General features: G+C 37.0%; 1 protein-coding gene across 3 annotated transcripts in view; it reads right to left on the bottom strand.

The window, feature by feature from the left end:
- The window catches only part of LOC132126094 (prickle-like protein 2), a 76,351-nt gene that overhangs the window by 16,453 nt on the left and 37,630 nt on the right, over window positions 1-22,268 (bottom strand). Inside the window, exon 1 of one of the 3 annotated variants that reach the window (XM_059537131.1) lies at window positions 4,427-4,944. The exons of the other annotated variants lie outside the window; for them this stretch is intronic. The gene's annotated coding sequence lies outside the window, so the exon portion shown is untranslated. Of the gene's footprint in view, window positions 1-4,426; window positions 4,945-22,268 lie in introns of those variants that run through there. 3 annotated transcript variants of the gene reach the window in all.

Raw genomic sequence — 22,268 nt, 5'->3', positions numbered from 1 at the left:
ACTTATTGTTAGTTCGAGGGAAACTTATTCCCTTAAAAACCAGACCTATGCTACCACCAGACTATCTCATCTAATTCTTTTTAACAATAGCCTATGGCTAGACACAGTGGCATTGTCATCTTTGATACAATATATACATTTATACACATTTCTGTTACTTGAAATTAAAACATTAGCTGAAATAAAATAAATAAATAAAAAAACACTAAATTACTTAAACTTTAACAAATTACAATGATCAGGAAAAAAAAAACTAATTCAAAATATTAGTATAAACTATTATTGTATCTCAGTAATGGTAAAATAACACTGGTTGTAGCTTTTGCAAAATTCCAGTCTCTGATGAGGCTCCCAGGCTTTTCCATGGGATCATTCTGGATGAATTAAACAAGCTTTTTAAAAGGGCAACACACAGTGGAGAAGCTGGTCACAGCTGCGTGCTAGTGAAAACCAATTCACCATCTACTCTCACTTATCTTTTGTGTATATGCAACTGTGTATACTTTTCCCACATTAAACACTGGGGGCCGCTTTTTGAATCTGTTGATTTCATATTCAAAGCATTGTTTTGTGATATTGGCTGAGTTTGTGCTTCAATAATACAAAACACAAGACTGCTGTATTCACAGGAAGTCCGCACTAGTCACATTTCTGAGCCTTCGAGACTTTAAAAGCTCCCATAATGTAAACACTGACACAAGTCATTGAAACAAGACAACACACTCATGACTGATGACCTACTACTATATGAACTTAGGTAAATAAATCAATTATTCAAAGAAAAGGAAATCAGTTTAATGGAGGGTGTTTCAAATGGGTGAGGGGTACGGGAGGAAGCTGTATTGATTTCATCGAAATAGTGCTGTAAGAGAAGATGAGTTCAGCCCAGAATAACATCCCATTGACAGCAAGCAAGCGAAGCATCAAAACAGTGATGGAAAGCAGAGACATTCCACCTATTAGTTTTTTTGTTGGTTAAACTGATACAGCTATTTTTACATGATTAAATAAACAGTCACACAATCATTGTATCCATTATGTTTCATTTGTAGCATTTCTGATGTTCAGCTTTTACCTTTCACACATCAGTAAAATGCACAGCTGACTCCAAAGACTCTTAAGGCCTGTTAACACTAAGAACAATAATTACAAAGTTAACTATAATGGTAACTCTATTAATATTTGACAACATTCTGTTTATTATACTCGTGAACATTGAGCTGCTCTTGTTGTCTGTCACTTTAAAATACTCAATGGATTCCGATTGGCTGCCAATTTTATCGTTCCTCAGCAATATAAAATATAAATTCTGAAAGTGATCCGAATTATATGCTAATTCCTCTGTGTCCTTACCATTACATCTTTTCTCACAGAATTATAAAGATTATAAAAACGTTGTAGTGATAATTATACGTATTGGTGTGATCGGGCCTTTACAGTGAGCGTATTAATCGATTCGATGTATTAACTCAAATAGCTTAAGTCCGAAATTGACTGTTCTCGGTTCAATAAGTTAACTTGAGAACCGCCTGGGCCGATTCGTGAACTAATCATTCAGACCGGTTTCTTGACCCTGGTCAACCAATTCACTAAAAAGATCCGACTCATAAGAACGATTCACTGACGAATCGGGTAGCTTCATAATAAACTATGATCTACGAACGTGAGAAGCGCGAGCGTATGTTGGGTGAGGAAAAAAACCCTTGTACGAATTCAACAGCAGCTGTCTGGGGTTTCTTTCTCTGCTGGGTATTATTCTCCACTTTGTCCCTTCATGTGTTAATCCAACAAAACACCACCAAACAAGGGCTTAATCCGATAACTGGAGCAGGTCAAATCCATAGGCGTCGATTTCGGGGGGGACGGATTTCGTCATGAGTCATTTTGTACCCACCACTTTTTTTTTTTTTTTTTTAAAGTAAAAGAACTCGAGGGTTTTTAAACCTCGAGTTCTGCTGCTGCGATGGCTACACGCTTTTCTGTTCATTAAAACTGCAACAACTGTAACATTGGGATACGTTCTAGGTTGGGGGAGGGGGAGTCATCGTGTCACTGTTATTATTTTCTCTATAGACGGTTTCAACGGCAACAACATAAACAAACGTTACTGCGCATGCGCGCTTTTGCGGACCTAACTTAACTTCCGGTAGACTTCCAAATAGAATCAATAACAACAGCCAAGTCCCTCTAGAGTAGATATTTTTTGATAACAAACAAAATATGTTTGCTGCATGGATCAGGCGGACTTAATGAGAATGCAAATCCATTCTTTGCCAATAGGAGATGTTTTAAAGCATAGACATAAAGCGCGAGAAATGGAGGTTTCCCCAGTAACAGCTGTAAACAAAGTACGCTCACACACGCTGCTTTATCAGGCATATAACATGCAAGTCTTCCTTCAGAAATACAGCGATATAAAAAACACCTGTGCCTCGTTTTGATATTTAAACATATAAATGTAAGGGATTATTATTATTAAACGTGCAGTACATAACGTTACTCATGTTTATTCAGCGAAGCCTTTTTGAAAATCGATCAGTTTTAAAATTGTGGTGAGTTTCCAAAAATAAATAAATGTATGGGAAACACATCCCGCAGCACAACCACCTGAGCCCTCAGTCTACTCATCGCCTTGACTTTAACCGCGTTTGTAGAAGGCACTGCATCCAGACCGATATACACAACACAGACCGGAAGTTAACTTAGGTCCAGGCGCGTGCGGCCGATAAAACCGTCTATATGACTATCGCGCTTCTTTTTTTTAAAGAATGCTTTTCAAATGAGTTGACAGTTTGAAATGGACAGTGAACGAGCGGGAACGAGGCTACCTAGTCTTTGTTGGGATTGGCCAGAATTTCTGGCGAATGTATCATAGACGAGCAAGTCATTTAGCCTTCATACAATATCACAAGGTTGCATCCTAGTGCCATGGACTATAACATATCAAAGTGATAACCTCTAGAACAAATGGATGTTGTTGTACACACAGCATGGGTCTGCAGACCATTGACACAAAGGTAAGACGCGATAACTTATGTTTATTAATATTTGCTGGTATTATAGCTAGGTCTTGTGCATTTGCACACAAGGGATCGGCTGTTTTAATTCTTCTCTTGCAATTAATGTTACGTTAGACTTCCTTAGCCACCAACTTAATTAGCTAGTTACGGTTTGCGTTCATACAGCAAGTGTTGGGGGAGATGATTGTTGAGTAGTCAGTATCTTGTTTAATTATTGCTTGAATCTATTGCTGAATTCTGAAATAGTTGTGATGATGATGATGATGATGATGAGGAATGGATCAAGTTTTAGTCAAAATGCCTGATGTAGATTGGATGGATGCATGTTGTTGTGAATTGAGAGCATTCAGATCATGGTGTGATAGTCAATAGTGTTCATGTGCTACACGTATTTTTGCTTTTTCAATCTTGATAAAATTTGTAGTGCTTAAGTTGTGTTGTCTGTTATTTCTTGATAATAACACCGTTGCCATGAAAAACAGAGCGTTGCTGTGGACGCGGCAGGATTCTAATCGTAGAGACGGAACTATTTTCTTTAGCGGAAGCAATACAATTGTATACAATACAATACAATACAAATAAGTGTTTAAATCAATAAACTCTTTTTTAAATCAATATTTTGTGTCAAATTATTGATTTATTTGGTGGGTAGCCATGTAATAAGCGGGATAATGTAGAGCGAGGCCCGATTTTGGGTTAGATTTTTTTCCCCGTTTTCAGTGGTTATAACAAAGCAACATGAAAGAGAAATTTGGTAATCATTGTTTAGGTACATTAAACCACGTCATGGCCATGTCATATTGTCAACATGGTACTTATATGATGATATGAAGCAGATTAGTGGGTCATATATCATATGTCTAATGCTTTGTACGGCTTTCTTCTTCATAAAACAAGTCGGACATCATCACATTTTTGTATACATTTTTATTTATTTACATTAATAAGATACAGGACGTATTTCAAAACATGACCTGCGCGAAAGAGAAAAAAAAATGCATCATTGTACCCACCACTTCTGAAAATGCACTTCTGAATGCGTCTCTGTCCCCACCACATTTCAAACCAAACTGACGCCCATGGTCAAATCGCAATGACTGAAGATACAAGGTAACCGTGAAAAGTTGTAGCCATTTCATTTCGGTCTTTAATAGCCATTTTCGCAATCTTTTTAGATGAAATCAAAGGCGTATACAAAGGTAAACCCCACCTAAGACTGCTCTCCAAGATTTGTAACGTTAGATCAGTATAGTTAACCAACCTAAAGAAAACAAGGATCTGCTTTTGATTTTTAAAAAATGAAGTTTATGGATCAACTTTTTGGAAAACCTCGACCACATAATGCAGCGAACACAGGGTTCTAACTGCAGACCCGATTACAGCAACGGAGAGCCACAAACGCTTACCTTTTATCATGAACGAAGATAAGAGAGTTTGATGTCTTCCGTCGTGAATCGAGCAAAGCACGGGCTACACATCTCCGGCATAAAAAGCGATCAGTTGGCGCACTTTCACTTCTTCAGTCTCCACAAACAAGCGCTCGCTTCGATTCAGTCCGCACGGCTTTATCAAGCACTACTGGCCAGCTTTAGTTCGTACAAAGGTATCGTCCAGGAAAGACATGCCTCAAGCTCTGATGCTTTTGATAAAACATCTACAATAACGTGATAGCACGAAGCGTCCCCGCAGATCCAGCGCGATTCTCGGTGATAGTTCCAGCAGGTAAAGTCAGGAACAGTCTGCGCTTCTCGTCAATAACAGGCTATGAGAGCTCAGTGAACCGTGGCTTGGACTCGACTGGATCGCTGTTCGCTCTGCCCACTCGAGCTTGTGAATGGTAATGAGCGTCCATGATGTCAGCAAGTCAACGGTCCTACATTAGTTTAATTAGCGACGTGAATAGCTGGTGTTGTTGGAAACATTTACATGCAAATAAGTCACTTTCCCTCTAACTGTAAAGACCCCTAGCAATACACGGATTTTTACAAGGCAAAAGGCAGCTGAAGAGGGGAAAGAACGCCGTTTATATGTAAATGATGTATTTATAAACTCTAGGCCTATATGTGATGCATTCATTTCCATTCATTTTTCTGTCAACTTTTCCTTTATTACATTTAATTATATTTTCTCTTTTTAATTTAAATTTTCCCCTGTACCACAGAGCACATCTGACCATATCTCACAGAACTTTATGCATAAAAATGATGCACTACTACGATGCACATACTTATTTACTACATGACACATTTAACATACTCTCCCCTTATCCAAAATCTCCCAGTGAGTCAAAGACCACCAACAACCAACACAGACGATTCATAGATGATGCTTAACAGCATGAGCTACGCCTGGTTGGATAAATCAATACTCCTATCAAAAGCCTTCTCACAACACCAGTTTGCAACAAAGAAGGAAAAACAGGAATTTGACAACAGCGGTTAAATTACTTAATAAAACGTCTATAAATCTATTTAAATGCAGCTGGCTCTTTAACTTCCAGGTGGCTTAAGTCGTCGGTATGGATGTGCATCAATCTGAAAGGGTATCTCTTATTGGACTGTGCTTCTCATTTCAGCCTGAGCCAAACCCCTATACAGTATCAGTTACCCCCGTCCCATTGCTTTAGGCTTTGGAGTAACACACACTGACAGCCACAAGCTCACTGACATGCCTGGCTACAAGCCTACTCTGCTATAGAAATCCTGTAAACACAGTGCTCTCTCCAAGTTATGAGGCTGATCAGCTTTTTTATGATCACATTTAAAAGTGTGTGTTAAATCACAGTATTCTGCCTGTCTAACATCAAAAGACCACAATACAGCCTGAAGTGCATAGATAAAGAAGCACAGTGCAGTTGAATGCATGACAGTTTTACCATTTAAAACCTTGAATTCACCTTATTTTAGCATTTATAGATCAGTTTTCATTTTAAATTTAGCAAATTTTTTGTGTTTTGTCATTTTTATTAGCTATGTAGTTTTAATTTATATTTCAAATTCAGATTTATGTTTTATTCATTAACAGTCAATTTAAAGTTTTTACATCTAAAATTTATATTTTATTTCAGCTTTATTTGAATTAACTCAAGTTACCTCACTGCAGATGGGGAAAAACTGTAAATGTTTAATACTGCATTTTATGCTTCTATGTCATTTTACTGTTATACTGTCAAATTTATGTTTGGACTTTAAAAATATGAATTACCAATTTAAATTGAAAACAGTTTAATTAATATTTTGAATTAATTTTTTATCTGAATATTTCCTATTTTCATTTTGAATTTATTTGATCTTTTACCCATTTATTGTATTTTTATAAATTACCATTTAGGTTGAATTAATATTTCAGATTAAGTTAAGGTTTATGATTTATTAGTCATTTTAATGCTTCAGCTTGAACTTATTTTAGTTAGTTGCATTTCTAATTTTCGTTTAATTAAAGTTTTACATATAATATTTTTTTATTTATAATATTTGTTTTATTTTATTTCAGCTTTACTTCACTTAAAAATGTTTTATTCATTTTAGTTTTATGTTTATTTGAATTGTTTTAGTTGGTATAAATTTGGTTTTGTTTGAATAAGAAATGCAAAGGTGCAATAAAATGGATGTCATCATTTCATGAAGGCACCACACCCCCTTTAGCAAAAATGCTGATAGCATCATTCTCAGTCAACACTGGGGCAGCTGTACAGCTCAACAGCTGATTGTCGAGGAATGCTTACATCTCTTTTTCTGGTGTGACCTCAGGAAGAGATAACCAAATTCCATCTGGTGAATGGGCTTCAAGGAATCAAGGTACAGCAAACCACCTCCTCCACATTCAGTGCAGTTTTTTTTTTTTTTGCTGTAGGCTTCTAATATTCTGATTATAGAGTTGTTTTTAATATATTCCATGCCTTGGATAGTTTTATGCCTGGACGTTCTTCTCGCATGTCAGGCTGAATTACATGTGGTATATGTGATTGTGGTATATAAAAAAAGTGAAATTATTTTCATGGGTTACAACAGAGACTTTGCTTGGAATTCAGTTCGCTTTGGAGTTTTAACTATTTACAGCCTGCACATGTGAAGAAAGGGAAGAAAAGACAGGCTGTGTAATACATTAAGCAATCCAGAGCTGCATTGGGACCCTGAGCTCCTGTATGACCTTGTGGATTAGCTGGCTATTTCTGCCACACTTCTTCCACTTTGAAAGGGCTCTTCACTGTAGGGAAGTACTGCTGTGCCACATCCATCAAAGCATCAGATTAAAGGGAGGATAGCAGCTGCAGAGCATGATGGGAAGTTATCTGAGCCATCCACATGCATTTTTCTGACTCAACCCAGAAGTGGAGCACATTTGTTTTGACAGTAGTGAGGAAGTTTTTTACCGTACTGAAGAGTTACAAGTGGCGATACAACAAGGCACATGGACTATTATATTGTACATTTAATGGCGCACTTGGCTTGTTTTAAGATGGAACAATAAAGTGTCTCTAAAAATACCCGAAGCATTCGAGCTGCACTGATGATTCATCCAAACATTTCTCTCTCTCTCTCTCCATCTCTCGATCTTGCACATAGCAATCATATGCACTAATATAAACCTGTGCTTTCAGTCAGAACAATGTGAGGGGGCTGGGTCAGTGGCTCTCAAAGGGTCTTACATCACATTCCAGGGCCCATTTCACTGAACTTCCATTCACTCGCTACTAGAAGATCCACTCAGAGATGGTTGTAGGTGTTACATCCCACAGCACAGTCATGTTATTTCTCACAAAATACACAGGAGATGGTCTTGCCAGTGGTCTTTACATAAAGTTAAGAACTGTATGCAATTAAATTGGAATGATGTTGTCAGCAAGCTACTGAAATCCTTGACGTTTTAGTAAAGTCGAAAATAGATAAACTGCACTGTAAAAATGCTACAATAAAAACTGTTAATGGTTAACTAAGTTACCTTAACATATATGGTGAAAAGCATCGCATTTTAATGTAATTTTACTGTAAACTACTGCCTAACTATACCGATCATGCAATCTTAAAAAAATGAACAAAAGAGGAATATTGTGATATTTATACCATTTAATGCAAGGAAATCACCAAGAACAGCATTTTAGCTTCCCCATGGCGATTTGCAATGGTTTTGAAGCAGCAAGTTCAACTTTAAAGTTAAATAAATGGGTGCTCAAGTATGCCCTGTTTAAATATTTAGTTTGGGGAGACTGCAGCAGCCAAGGAACAGTCCTTTATACAGAGTAGAGACTCAGATAGGCCTGACATGTCCGGAAGAGAGAAAGAGTCAGATTAAGACGAATGGTAAGATAAATGTGCACAATAAGTTTGTTTAGATATATTTTGGCAGAAAATAGAAACTACAGTTGATTCACACTTATGCTCCACTTCCTGACTGATAACCTTATGTCATTATAATGTATCACCTTAAACCTTCCCATCAAATTAAAAAAGCCATTTCGCTATGTTTTTAAAATCATTTATTTAGTCAGATTAAATGCCGTTTACCTCACATTTCAAAAAAGTATCTCTGGTGAAATCTGAATACGTTCTTTTATCATTGATCCTTATACAAATTACCAGAAATGTTTGGATCAATATTTAAACCACACTTATAAATATAATTGCATTAAACAACCAAGTGGAATGTATTTTTAAAAGTGATAGCATATCATTTTCATCACCCATCTGGTAAATGCATTATCAGAGACGTATGACCTCTTCGCCCAAAATGCTCTACAGTACATACACTTCCTTCTTACGGACAAAGCATGTCAGGACTTACTTTCAACAATTAATCTTTAAAAGAGATATATTAACTCTGGACTAGCCCTGCACCTTTGAGATTTCCAGCAGCCAGCGGTGGAAAAACAAGAATACTAGTATCCATTATAGTTTGATATCACCCAGAAATGGTCAACAATTTATAAGAGAAGGGAGGCTCGGCTGCTATGGAAACAACAGAAGATAACATAAAAGGACACTCCAGGAATGCCATAACAAAGAGGAAGAGACTTATTAAAGAAGACTTTATCTAAACTATTCATTATGGCTGTTAATCTGTTAAGAGCTTAAATGGCATGGCGAAGGAAGAAATGGAATTAATTTGTGTTACTGCTAGAAGGCAGAAATCCACAAGCTAGAAGAACAAGCATGAGAACATGGCGGAAAATGAACAAATTCAATTACAGATGAGAAAAGATTAGAGAAAGAGAAAATAGCATATTGAACAGTGATATGAGTAGCGGGTGAGAGGTACAAATCGAAATCTGAAAAGTGCATTAAAGTTCGGTCTGATAGTAAACTCTCCAGTTTCTTTGGAGGGCAGCTGTGTCTTGTACATTTTTTGTACACAACTGTTAAAATGTGTAGGGTCAGTAAGGTTTTTAATGAATACTTTTATTCACGAAGGACACATATAATTGATTAAAAGTGACAACAAAGACATTTATAATGTTACAAAAAATATATATTTCAAATTAATGCCTTTCTATATAACAAAGAATCCTGAAAAAAAGTATTTTGTTTTCACAAAAAAGGCACAACTGTTTTCAACATTGATAAAAGGAATGAGAAGACAAAATGATTTCTGAAGAATCGTATGACACTGAAGACTGGAGTAGTGGCTGCTGAAAATTTAGATTTGTCATCTCAGGAATAAATTACATTTTAAAATACATTAAAATTGAAAATGGTTCCAATTGTAATAATATAATCACAATATTACACTTTTGACCAAATAAATGCCACTTTGACAAACATAAGATACTACTTCTAAAACATTTTAAAAATCATACCCACCCCAAACTGTAGAATTTATAATATTCAGGAAGTAAGAATTAAAATATAAAAACATTAGAAAAGAGCGAGGTGATAAATCTACATATAAACAGAGTGAGAAAGAAAGATGGACTTTATTTTCCCATATTAGCTCCATAAATCCTCTTTGCTATTTAACAGTCCTCAACTCTCTAAAAATCTTGTGCTGTGGTCTTTGCTTATTTACATTTCCTTCATATGAATTGAAGAAGAAAGTTACGCCCAACATCGCATTAATGGCCCAGGCAGGCATCAAGCAGAAAGGGGAGCACACACACCTATCGTTTTGTGTGTTTATTTAAACTGCAAATGATGGGGGATGGAGTGTTTGTGTGTGTGTGTGTGGGGGGGGGGGGGGGGGGGGGCACTGGATATGGAAAAGGTTTGGTGTTAAACTGCAGGTCTTGGTCCATTTCACACATATCTACACTCTATGCTTTTCACAGTGTGCTTGTTTCTCACAGACTCCTTCTGCTTCATACACAGATGCTCCTCTGTATGGGATGTCCTGGAGATGGATCAGAGCACAGGGATAGAGGGGAGTTATACATGCACCCCAAACCTCTTAGCCTTGGAATTGAACCCTCCTTTGTCTTCACTAATTTTCCTTACTTACTAGGAAGAAACTGAGGCATTGTCAAGCCAGATCTGATCCACATATGGAAAACAGCCCTTCTGCCACACAATGGCATTGATTGGAGCTGTTCCAAATCTCCACAGTAGTTTACTTGAGCAAGCTGCCAGTGAATAAATATGAAGATTACTCTGGGATTACGATGTGAGATCCAGAGCAGATATATAAGCAGATATATAAAATATGTAATATTTGTATTCATTTTGTTTTGAAAACAATATCCAAAATGTACATTTAATAACTCTAAAAATTTAATGTTGTGTAAAAGCTTTGTTCTTCGGAACACAATTTAAGATATTTTGGATGAAAACAGGGAGTCTATGGGACAGTCTCAAGCCTCAAGAAAAGTGCAAAAGATTTTTTTTTTTCAATTACTCTTATGCCATGCGTGTGCACACTCACATTGGCGCCCTTTGTTTAGTCATGAGGCATTAAACGTCGGCCATAATCGCTCACACGATATCTGTCCCTGTGTAAACAAACCTTAATTCTGATAAAATGTTACACATTGCTCTTTATATAGTTGTAAAATACATTCATGAAATACAAGTAGGCCTATATATATATATATTTATATATAAATATATACTATGAAATTTAAAGACATTTCTTTAAATGTATAGCACAGTAATGAAGGCAGCACCATATGATAAATAGGACAAGAGAGGAAATACTATTAATAATCTTTCATTGTGCAAAACTATAATACGAAATGGGTATGGCTCCATACAAGTGGCAAAAAGCACTTGCGCATCCCATGCACAGAATAGCCGTTTCATGACATAGCCAAATTCACCCTCTTTTTGTGCACATTTTAGTATCGCATCATAAATGAGTGATGGAAACACCAAATTTCAAAAAGAAATCCCTTTATTCACAAAAAAGATTTAACGCTCACTTGAGGTGGTTTTTGAGTTTGGTGAAAAAGGGTTAATGTGAATAATGGGAGATTGAAACACATTTTGCATACAAATCCTGCATGAGAGTTCAAAATACGTCATGTGACGTTGCACTTTGAGATGGCATAACCTGACTAACCAGCTGACTGTTGTCATGGTCATTCTGAAGTGCCAGAGAAAAGTCTGTCATCAAATAATTTTTTGCATAACTGCCTCCCTGAACGGTCTACAACGACTACATACCCAAACAGCTGACATTCACCTCCGAAAGCAAGACTGGATTTATTGTGTTTTGTCTGCTCACTCGAAGCGCAAGTAGCCTAATTTATTATATTTGAGAATTTTTTTCAGTGGCTTCTCCTACTTTTCTTAGTGATATTTAGTGCCGGTTTTTCAGGAAGTGATGATTTCGTTCTCTCTGATTCGTTGGATGCAAACAGTGCTTATTTGCAAATGTTTTATGTGATATTCTAATTTTAAACAGAAGTTAAATTTGCAACTTAGGATAGAAACCCAGCTAATGATGCACTTGAAGCAACACTCACAACGTAGTGCTCTGCATAGAAAAGTTCATAGCACAAAGGGAAGAGATATAACTGATGCGTAGTGCATTAAATCAATAGTTTGATTTATTGACCTCACATTAAACTATCAGCTAACTGCTTCAGGATACTTAAAATATATAGTGCATGGAAATGTTATGGTGCTTTATAATATTTTGTGCCTTTCATGAGGCTCATACATGGAATGTTGGATTTGGATCGGTCTTGTCTGACCGATACCCAATCCAGCGGAAAATGCCAATATCAGAGCCAATACCGATACTGAGTATTGCATCAATGCATCCCTACCCACAAGGAGAAGTATTTCAGATATTGCCCTCTTGTGTCCCCATAATGTAGGGTTTACCAGGACCACACACACACACACACACACACACACACACACACTGGTTTCCATGTTTTATGGAGATATTCCAAAGACATAATGATGTTTCTACTATAGAAACTTTGTATACCCTACAAACCCTTACCCTAAACCTCACAATAATAATAATAATAAAAACACTCAAAACTTTCTGATGTTTTAGGTTTTCAAAAAAGATAATTCTGTATGATTTATAAGCTTGTTTCCTCATGGGGACAAAAATATGTCACCACATAGACAAGGATTTTGGACTTTGTCATCTTTGTCCCCATAACTTAGATTATACCTGAACCACAAATACAGACACCCACCCACCCACACTTTGTGGCACGTGGCACACCTGCCTTCTCTGACCTATTTTCTATCCCTGTTAATTTCCGGGTGAAAGTCACTGAAATATGAAATAACTCTCAGTTCCTTCCATAGACGCCTTAGAGAAGGTAGGCTGTAATTCTACAGTGCCAAATCAGAGCAGTTTCTTAAACCCCCCAGCATGTGGGTGTAGAAAGGACATAAATAGCACGCTTTCACTAAAAACACAAAAAAACAAGCCGTTTAAAACACTGAAATCTAATAGGTGATTTTAATGGAACATTGTAATAAATCCTGCTATGCTTAAAGAATCATTAATATGAAGTGTTTATTAGACTGAGCTTGTGCCTTCTGAAAATTGTAGTTTAAAAATCACAAGCCAAATGAACAACAACTCCACATACTGTAATGAAAAACTCAATCCCATTTGTCTGCATCCCAGCGGCTCTTGGCTTGATGTTAATTACTGATTAAAATGTTAAAACCGTTTAGCTCATGGCTGGAATATGTAATCACTCTGCTTTATCATTCACGGCTGGTGCCGAGAGACCAATCTGCCGAATGCTACATCTGTCACCCCTTCCGGCGATTCGTCACTGTGCGTGTGTAACAAGTCAGAGGATATGACATAATTATCACATTTTGTTCTTTCCGTGTTGCACGCTAGCTATCATGCCCTGAATATGAACCCATAAAACAATGAAACAAAACTATGTGTGTCAGAAACACAAGGCCGGAGGAATGGACACCATGTCGGTTTTCATCATGGTTATCGTGAATTACCATCTTCAGGCCAGAGGTCAGTGGTGCAGCGGCTAGCATGTGAGCGTGCGGTGTTGACACATGCCTGATAATTAGCACTTTTGGCATTAAAGGTCTTGTCAAACAGATAAGCTATGCTAATATAGTAGGGGTGTAACGGTACGTGTATTCGTAGTGGACCGTTTCGGTACAGGGCTTTCGGTACGGTGCACGTGTGTACCGAATGACCGAATGCAATATTTTGTGCGCGTACATTTTCGCTGGCACGCTGCTGCTACTGTAGGTGACATAGAGGGAGACCACTGACGGACCAGGATCTTGTCTTCACAACAACAATATCTATACTTAATGTTGAGCATAAATATAAAGCCTACTGATAAAGGACACCGTCAACAGTATTGACGGCAAAATAGACTATGTTTGACAGGTGCAATATGCCAGTGTGTCACCGGCCTAAGGTTTTCAAAAGGCATCACGCGAGTGTGAACATCACTACAACTAGGAAAAAAATTATTGTAATTTAAACGCAGCTTCCGTCGGCATTTAAACAGACCTTTGCTCTTAATTCCGATCGGTCCAACACAATAACGAAATCTGAGCAGGTCTAAAAACTGAAACTGTTGATGCTGCAACTTTACACTTTGTAAAAGTTATATATATTTTTTAAATATGAGCAGACCTACAAGCTTGGATTGGTAATGCTGCACTGTAATCATAGTTATTTATTTATATTTTTCATTGTATTTTATTGTATGATATTGGTTTGAGACCGAGAGTATTTTATTTAGTGGAGAACTTTGCAGCAGTATTTTATTTCTTATTCTTTTTTAATTTATATATATTTTATTAAAAAGTATTTTAAGAAAAAGTGTAAACAAATTGTTAAAAAAAGTTTATAGTAATGAACAACCTGCAGTAAAATCACATTACTTAACAGAAAATGAACCGAACCATGACTTTAAAATCGAGGTACGTACCGAACCGTGATTTTTGCGTACCGTTACACCCCTATAATATAGTATAACACACAAAACAGCATTAGCATGCAGTAGAAGGCACTATATGCAGCTAAAATGACCAGTTAGCAGGATATGTCGCGTTTTAGATGCTAGTATCTTAGGAGGGTGTTTATAGCTAGTTAAACCTACAAGACTTCCTTAGCTTAAACAGTGACACCAGCTAACTTTTACTAGCTACAATATAGCTATGAATCTCCAATAGCTAGTCTAGCACCAAACTAGCATAAATTGGCCTGAACTAGCATGGTTGAAATCCTCTGTAGAGAGGCTAACAGACCCACAGGTGTTCTTGATCACATTATTGATCTGTTTATACTATCATTTAATGTTTAATCTAAGCCTAAAGAGGTTTTCCTATCATTTACCCACAGAGATCTTGTTTTATTTATTTTTGCCTAGTATGAAGCAAATTATGTAGCAAATCAGGCCATATGTACATCTAAACATGATCTAGCAGACCTCTAAGGTACGCATATCATATGTAGTGCAGAGGCAAATGAAATTAAATAAATATGTAAGGCTCACAGATTTGAAATGACGCTAGTAAGCAGTTTTTCCTTCCTCACAGGATTCTGTGTGTGGGAGTGCAAACAATGTATGAACTCAACCATCTGGTCTGTTTTACAGCCTGTGCTTGCAAATCCTTCCCATTTCTAAAGTAGCATCTCAAGTTTTCATTTGGTTTTTATTCTTCGCTCAAGAGAGTTGTCTTTTTGTTGGTAAGCAGACAAACATGCAATCTACGAGATGCTGTCAAGATAAGAACAAAAGGAGTTCAGGACCAGACTGGTCACACTCACACGCTTCTCCACCACAGAGCTCCGTTTTAGAGGCCAGTTGAGGAATTTGGCACACTAAAGATGGTGACCAGCGTTAAACTTTAGAGATCCTGTGTCGGCTACAAACACACACACTTACACACAAATAAAAACAGCTCTAACCCAAACCCTAACTCGAACAAAAATCCCTCACACACAAACCAGAAGATCCTATTCATGAGGGAAATGATTTGGGTTAACCAACATGGTGTTAACTTTTGTCTCTATCAAGAGAATACATTCATTAAAAATGTCCCATAAAAATTCTTACTTTGTATGTGGGCATCCCGTGTTCAAATACTAACTCAAGGAACTTTCACAATCCTACCCCTCCTCTCTCTCTCTCATTTCGCTTCCTGTGTATTCTGATCTGTCATGATTTATCTATCTATCACATTAAAAGCAAAAAATTCCAAAAATTCTTACAAAAAAAATAAAAATCTGTTTGTTTGTGCATCTTTTACCAGTGTTTGAGTTTTGGGGGTGAGGCTAACAGTTTATCTGCCAATCACTGAGTCTCATTCACTATTAATGGCATGAATTAGGCTATTTCATGTGTTTATGCACAGAAGAACATCTCATAAATGTTCATATGTTCATATGGATGTTATTTATTTTTAATTCCAAATGAGTATTCCAAATATTCTCATACAAAATTTATTTTACAGCAGCAAAGATATGATGCTCTAAAGATACAGTCTTGCCTGACGTTATGCAGATTCCCAAGCAAAGCCAAGTGTGCCATCCTTAAAACCATTTAAAACAACAATAAACATATTTTATACAGACCTAGATTAAAAACCTCCCATTAGCCATCTGCATATTTATACAGCGAGATCTTGCAGCCCAAGCTATAACACAAGCTATACTCTTTCATTACATATGATGAAATAAACTTATGGTGAAATATAACATATCAACACAATTATAAAGTCTATATGATGATTTGTTCATGACTTTTTTTTTTGAGATTTCACGCACCAATTTGGGTATGTGCATGTTTGGTGAATGAGCATTGTTTTAGGAAATTAATTTAGTGATGTAAGTGGATGAATGTGACACTCTTCATTCAGCTAAGGAACAAAATTTCACACTCTTCCAGCAGCGGAAACAAAATTTAGCATATGAGTCAGACACAAAAAAGACAAAATGGAAATCAGTTGTATCAAAGCCTCACACCTGCTTAATGGAAGAAACAATCACTGTAATTCATTTCTATGTCCTTTATATTTTCTAAGCCAGATTTGCTGCCTCTAATTGCCTTGAGTTGACATTAATACTGAATATATGACTCAGTGTGGGTCTCACCCTCTCTCTGCTACAAGCTTTGTCAACTAGGCCATTGCAAGGACTCTACAAGGCACAGTCTTAGATTTGTTTAAATGGCAATTCATTGCATGACTAAGTCTTTGTCATCCAATAAATTACAGAGATGAAAAATGACAGGAGCCCTTTGAAGATAGACACTGCAATGATGAGCAAAGCTTTTAACCTCATTTTCCGTAAGTAGAGCACAAGGTTGGTTATATTGGTATTTTAAACTATTGGACATTTGGGTAATGCATAATGCTTAAAGGGACAATTCACTCTGCCACCACGGTTCACTCTCTTGTTGTTTCAAACCTGTATGACATTCTTTTATGAATGGAAATGACCTACTGCACCGCTTGCTCTTTACCATAAAATTACAATGAATGAGGACTCAAATGACATGAAATCACCATAGAAGTATCTTAAAAGGTGTTAATACAACTCTTGCACTATATTCCAAGTGTGATCATTTTGTTTAATGTTTATTCACTCTCAAGTCATCCAAGATATAGATGAGTTTGTTTCTTCATTGGAACAGATTTGAATTTTTTTCAGAGTATCCTCTGCATTAAATGGGTGCCATCAGAATGAGAGTCCAACCAGCTGATCATGGCACACAAAAATAATCAAGAAAATTTCAATGACAGTATTTTCATTTTTGGGTGAACTTTTCCTTTAATATTTTCGTTAATATGTGAAACAACCACTTCAAATTCTGTTCATCGGAGTTTAATGAGAATATTTGACAGATTTGGGTTAGGTGCTACAGAGAGCAGTTGTCTCTGTGTGTGTCTCAATAAGACTGAACAAATGAAAGAAGATTCTCTTTCATTACTAGAGACACAACCCCTCCTCAAGCCCCAGGGAGTTGTGTTCGTGTGTGTGTGGAGTTGACAATGGGCTTCAGGAGGAACCTAATTGTTTGCAAATGGTTTAGCCGAGCAATCATGAAAAAACACCATGGGGGTAAATGTGTTCATGTGAGTAAATGTTCAACATATAACATGCTGACTAGAAACCAAACAAAGAGAATGAGACCCATCAACCATCCAGCTCATCTACTGAAGCATGACTGTTCAATGGGACAGATCTATCACACTTCTCCTCTTGCTGGCATCTGGGAGAATGTTGTGCCAACAATTTACTTAGCCTCAGATTTAGGACTTTGTGGGAATGTGTGAGCCTAGGGGGAAGGGACATTATGGTGGAAGGGTAAGGGTGTTAATGGTTAAATGTCTCCCTCGCCTTGTTCTGATGTCACTGGATCAAGTTATCTTCCATAAAACACAGCATGTGGTTGAAATTAATCCCTGAAAATGAGGAGAAACCAAATCTGGGGTACATGAAATCTTGAAATGCTTCATTTCTGGTCATAGATATCAGACTGATTATAGAAAAATACCAACAATGGTCTCAGATATTTATAAATTAACATTCTTTCTCTACATTTAACCCAGTGTTAAACACAATACGGGGAAAACATTTGAGGTCATTGTCCAAAAAGAAACCAGTGCCATTTATTGAGCAGAAGGAAAAGACAGAAAGATTGATATGTATTTTTTTGCAGTGTTGTGTGTCAGTGTTCAAAATGAGGAATAGATGAAAAGAGCAGAGAGAGGGAGGAGAAAAAGAAAGATGAAGTTTGCTCTCTCATGCTTGCACTAACAGAATCAACATGAGTCTTGCTTTTGCTTTCTTTGAGAAAAGTCACAAAGTCACATTTTTCTATAGAGCTCAGCATCAAAATAAACACTATCTACTTTGAGGCTTAGGAACAGCTTAAACCAACCGTTAAATTGTATTTTTTTGTGTGAAATGTATACACAATCCACATTACGATTAAGGGTTAAATCATAACATAGCATTAAAATAAGAACAGTGCGTAAATAAAACTTATGAATAATACCTAATAAATAAACCTCAGTGCAAAATATCCTTTTTTGGATTTTTTTTCTAGTCCAAGCATGCATAACCGTTAAAGGCACTCAGGGCAGATCTCGTTGCTAATAGGGAGGTATAAAGCCCGAGGGAAGTTAAAGAGGTGGTCTGTTTAATTTTAAAATGCAATGGTTGAAAACCAGAACAAATGCCAGCAACACTCCACTTGGAGGGAAGTCATACTCTGACTTACCCTCTGGAGTTACACACATGCAATATGAACAAACACAGTGCACAGTCCACACCTGAGGACTTAAACTCATGGTCTGTGCTAATTTACAGATCCTGTCCATCTAATTAAATGTACACAGTAAGTCAGACCCAGTGAAAGGCTGCAGAAGTGGTTTACATTAATAACAATCACTAGCAGTCTTATCACACTCACCACAGCTTTCACCAACTTAATGAGAGAAAGACTGCTTAGCAAGACCTGCTGAACAATACCACCGGGACAGATGAGGCCACGAGCACATATACCCTCACGCAGCGGCTGAAAACTGCACCATCAGCATTATTCTGATAACTAATGCCCTTTTAATATTCCTGAGGTGTGGTTTGCACTCAAGCACTAGATGTTGCTGTGTGTGTGCGTGTGAAGAAACAGACTTGATGCTGTGTGATGCATATTTAGAAACTCTGGTTATAATTCTGATGCAAAAATAAAATAAAATAAAAAATAAAATAAATAACTAGATGATGGATTGTGTGTTTAAAAGGCAGAAACAGGCTGGATTAGAACATTTATACAGGGCAGGGACTGATGAATATAATTATAATATAATATAATATAATATAATATAATATAATATAATATAATATAATATAATATAATATAATATAATATAATATAATAATGGCATCAACAGAATAAATGACTTCTTACAGTACAGTACTACAGTAAGCAATAGATGATGATTGTGTTAAAAAACAGAGATAGACTGGATAAATTAAATTAAATTAAATTAAAATATGATGGTTTGTGTGTTTTAAAGGCAAAAACAGAGTGGATTCTGTACTGGAAAATTACAGGGCAAGGATTGACAATAGAATAAAATAATTAAATGAAAAATTAATTTATGCATTTAGCAAAGCGACTTTGGATAAAATCAATTCAGGCTATCAATTTTTACATATTGTGTTCCCGGGGAATCGAACCCCCAACCTTGCGCTTGATATCGCAGTGCGATACCAATTGAGCTACAGGAACACTATATATATATAAAATATACTCCTGGATGATGTCCTATAATGCCGCTCCTCTCAGTACATCTGTTTTATTTGGGAATTCAATTACAAGTGCAACTGCATTTTTACTTGTTTGGAAAAGTCTCCAGAATTATCCTGTGTCCCTGAGGTAAACAAGAGAGGAAACGGACAAAGCTAGAGAAAGAGAACAAGAAAAAAAAAGGGGGGGGGGGGCAAATGCTTGATTTATTTGACAGATTGTCAGGCTTGGGGAGTGAATGAGAGTGCGTCAGGCATGGACCCGTATCGAAGATCAGACGAAACTGCCATTTGCTGGCAGAGCTTTGTTAGCATGAAGGCCAACATTGTGAATTTAATCTTAACTGAATATTGCAGAACTACAGACATCAAGCCCACACACACTCACACTTCAGTATGAATCTTTAACTGGAAACATGATCGGGACTTAAGCTTGGCTGAACACTGCCTAAATTAATGGTTATGAATGCGGGGAAAAGAAACATTAGGAGTCGAGTATGTTTGGATTTGGATACCATAATGCTCTCTAATCTGATTTAGGCTTCTAATACATTTATTAAGTACATTCTTTTAACAAAAGAACAGTATATACACACTGCTAAACACATGGTTTGACGTATCCTTCCCAAATTGGAACTTCAAGTGATTTGAGATGCTCTTTACAGGCAGCAAATTCATAAAAGCTCTATCATACACACCACAAATGGAGTTTAGTCAGGGAAGGTGCCATATTTACAGTGGTACAAATTAAAAGAGTCTGTGAGAGACAGATAGAAAATGGTTAGACATGAGCAAACAACATCGTTCTCCATTTAAAAGTAGTACATTATAACAAATGCTTTGGAGGGCTTCTAAAAGTAAAAATGCTTGTAAGTTCTCTCCAAAAATGTGTACATTTAAACAATATTCTTATAATACTACAATAAATGAATAATAATCATTAATCTGTGAAGGGCACTTATAGTACAATGTTACTTGTCTTTGCTAATTTACATATATTTTCATATACATATCTTTGTCTCAGTCTCGCTCTTAGTTTCTTGTCCTCCTTTTACTTTTCCCCCTTATTTTCTTTCAAGTGTGTTTTTCATTTTCCTTCCAAGGAATCTCCGAGGGCGTTAGCATTACTTGGAAGCACGCTGCTCTCTTCACACGTACGCACACGGACAAACCTATAATTTTTCTCATTCCCTTGGACAAGAGCCTCCAATTGTGACTATGGACTATGAAGACATCACGCACAGAAAATTGTCCCCTTATGTCACTCAGTGCACAGAGGGAGAGCTGTTGTGGAGATCTCGCCTGTTGTCTGGCAAAACATACCGAGGTATCTCAAGCATGCCCAGCCGTTGTACACTCTTTCACACACACACACACACACACACACACACACACACACACACACACACACACACACACACACACACATATTACAAAGTGAGTACTGTATTACAAAGTGAGTACACACTTCAATAGGAAAGCTTTTCTATACTTTTCTTTGTTCTCAACGTCCAATGCCAAAGTTTTCAGAGGCTAGAGGTGGTACGTGGTCCATGATGCTCTCATAGCCTGACAAACACATAACCACGCATGATCTGTTTCATCTGACATCCATGCGTGTTATCGTATCAAGAACACGCTCTAAAGTTCACACTTGTCACATTTAAGCATGACTTACTGAAAGTCATTCCTGGGGGTCCGTTTGCCATTTTGTGCTGCAAAGCTCTTAAAACGAGTGTGTATAGATGAGGTCCGCTGATCGCGCATGGCGTGACGTGATGGAGTGAGGTGTTTCCTGCCAAGGCTGCGGCTTTGGACAGCCAGTAAAAGAGAAAGAGAGTGAGATGAAGGAAAAAAGAAGAGGGGGAAGGAAGGATACTTTATTATAGACTCATTTATCATAACAGGTACTTAAGTTGCACCTTCTATATTTCCTTGTTCGTTTTAAATGTTCCTCTCTTTCTTCCTCAAAACTGCTGACTGTTCTCCATCTTAATCTGTTCTAACTGCATCCATGTGTCATCATCTTTTTTTCTGACTTTTTATTCTTCACTTGCAAAAAGTGTCCTCAGACCTGTATCCAGTTTTCAGACTGACTCTGGATCAGTACTGTTAGTTCTAAAGGAGCTTGTCTATAGCCTCTCCACCACCTGTTCCTGAAACATCAGAAGATCAGCATTTTATGCATTTAGAGCAGGCCTCTCATAGCTATACACACACACACACACACACACACAAACTTCAAACCCGAATACTTGTCATAAGAGGTGAGGTAAGGTAGCACAGACTAAAGAACCAGGTTAACAATTAATTCATATTTTCTGTTTCTTATAGCATTATAGTTTTGTCTTGTTTGTATTGTGTTTAATTAACGTTAGCTTAAGTAGTAGATGTGTTAGGGATGTAACACATAACATTTTAATTACATTTTGCTCAAATGAATGAAATTAACCAAATGACTTGAAAAAAGATTGGTTCATTTTGCTGAACGAGTCGGTAAAATGATCTGAACTTCCCATTACTAACATTTACTCTCTGACAGCAGATGGCGCTGAACAGCAGAAATGCAGCAGTTACTGAAGAAACCCC

This window comes from Carassius carassius, chromosome 44, assembly GCF_963082965.1.
Source record: "Carassius carassius chromosome 44, fCarCar2.1, whole genome shotgun sequence".
NCBI classification, from domain to species: Eukaryota; Metazoa; Chordata; class Actinopteri; order Cypriniformes; family Cyprinidae; genus Carassius; species Carassius carassius.
The sequence above is the reverse complement of the archived record's forward strand: the minus strand, read 5'-3'. Positions and strand labels throughout refer to the sequence as shown.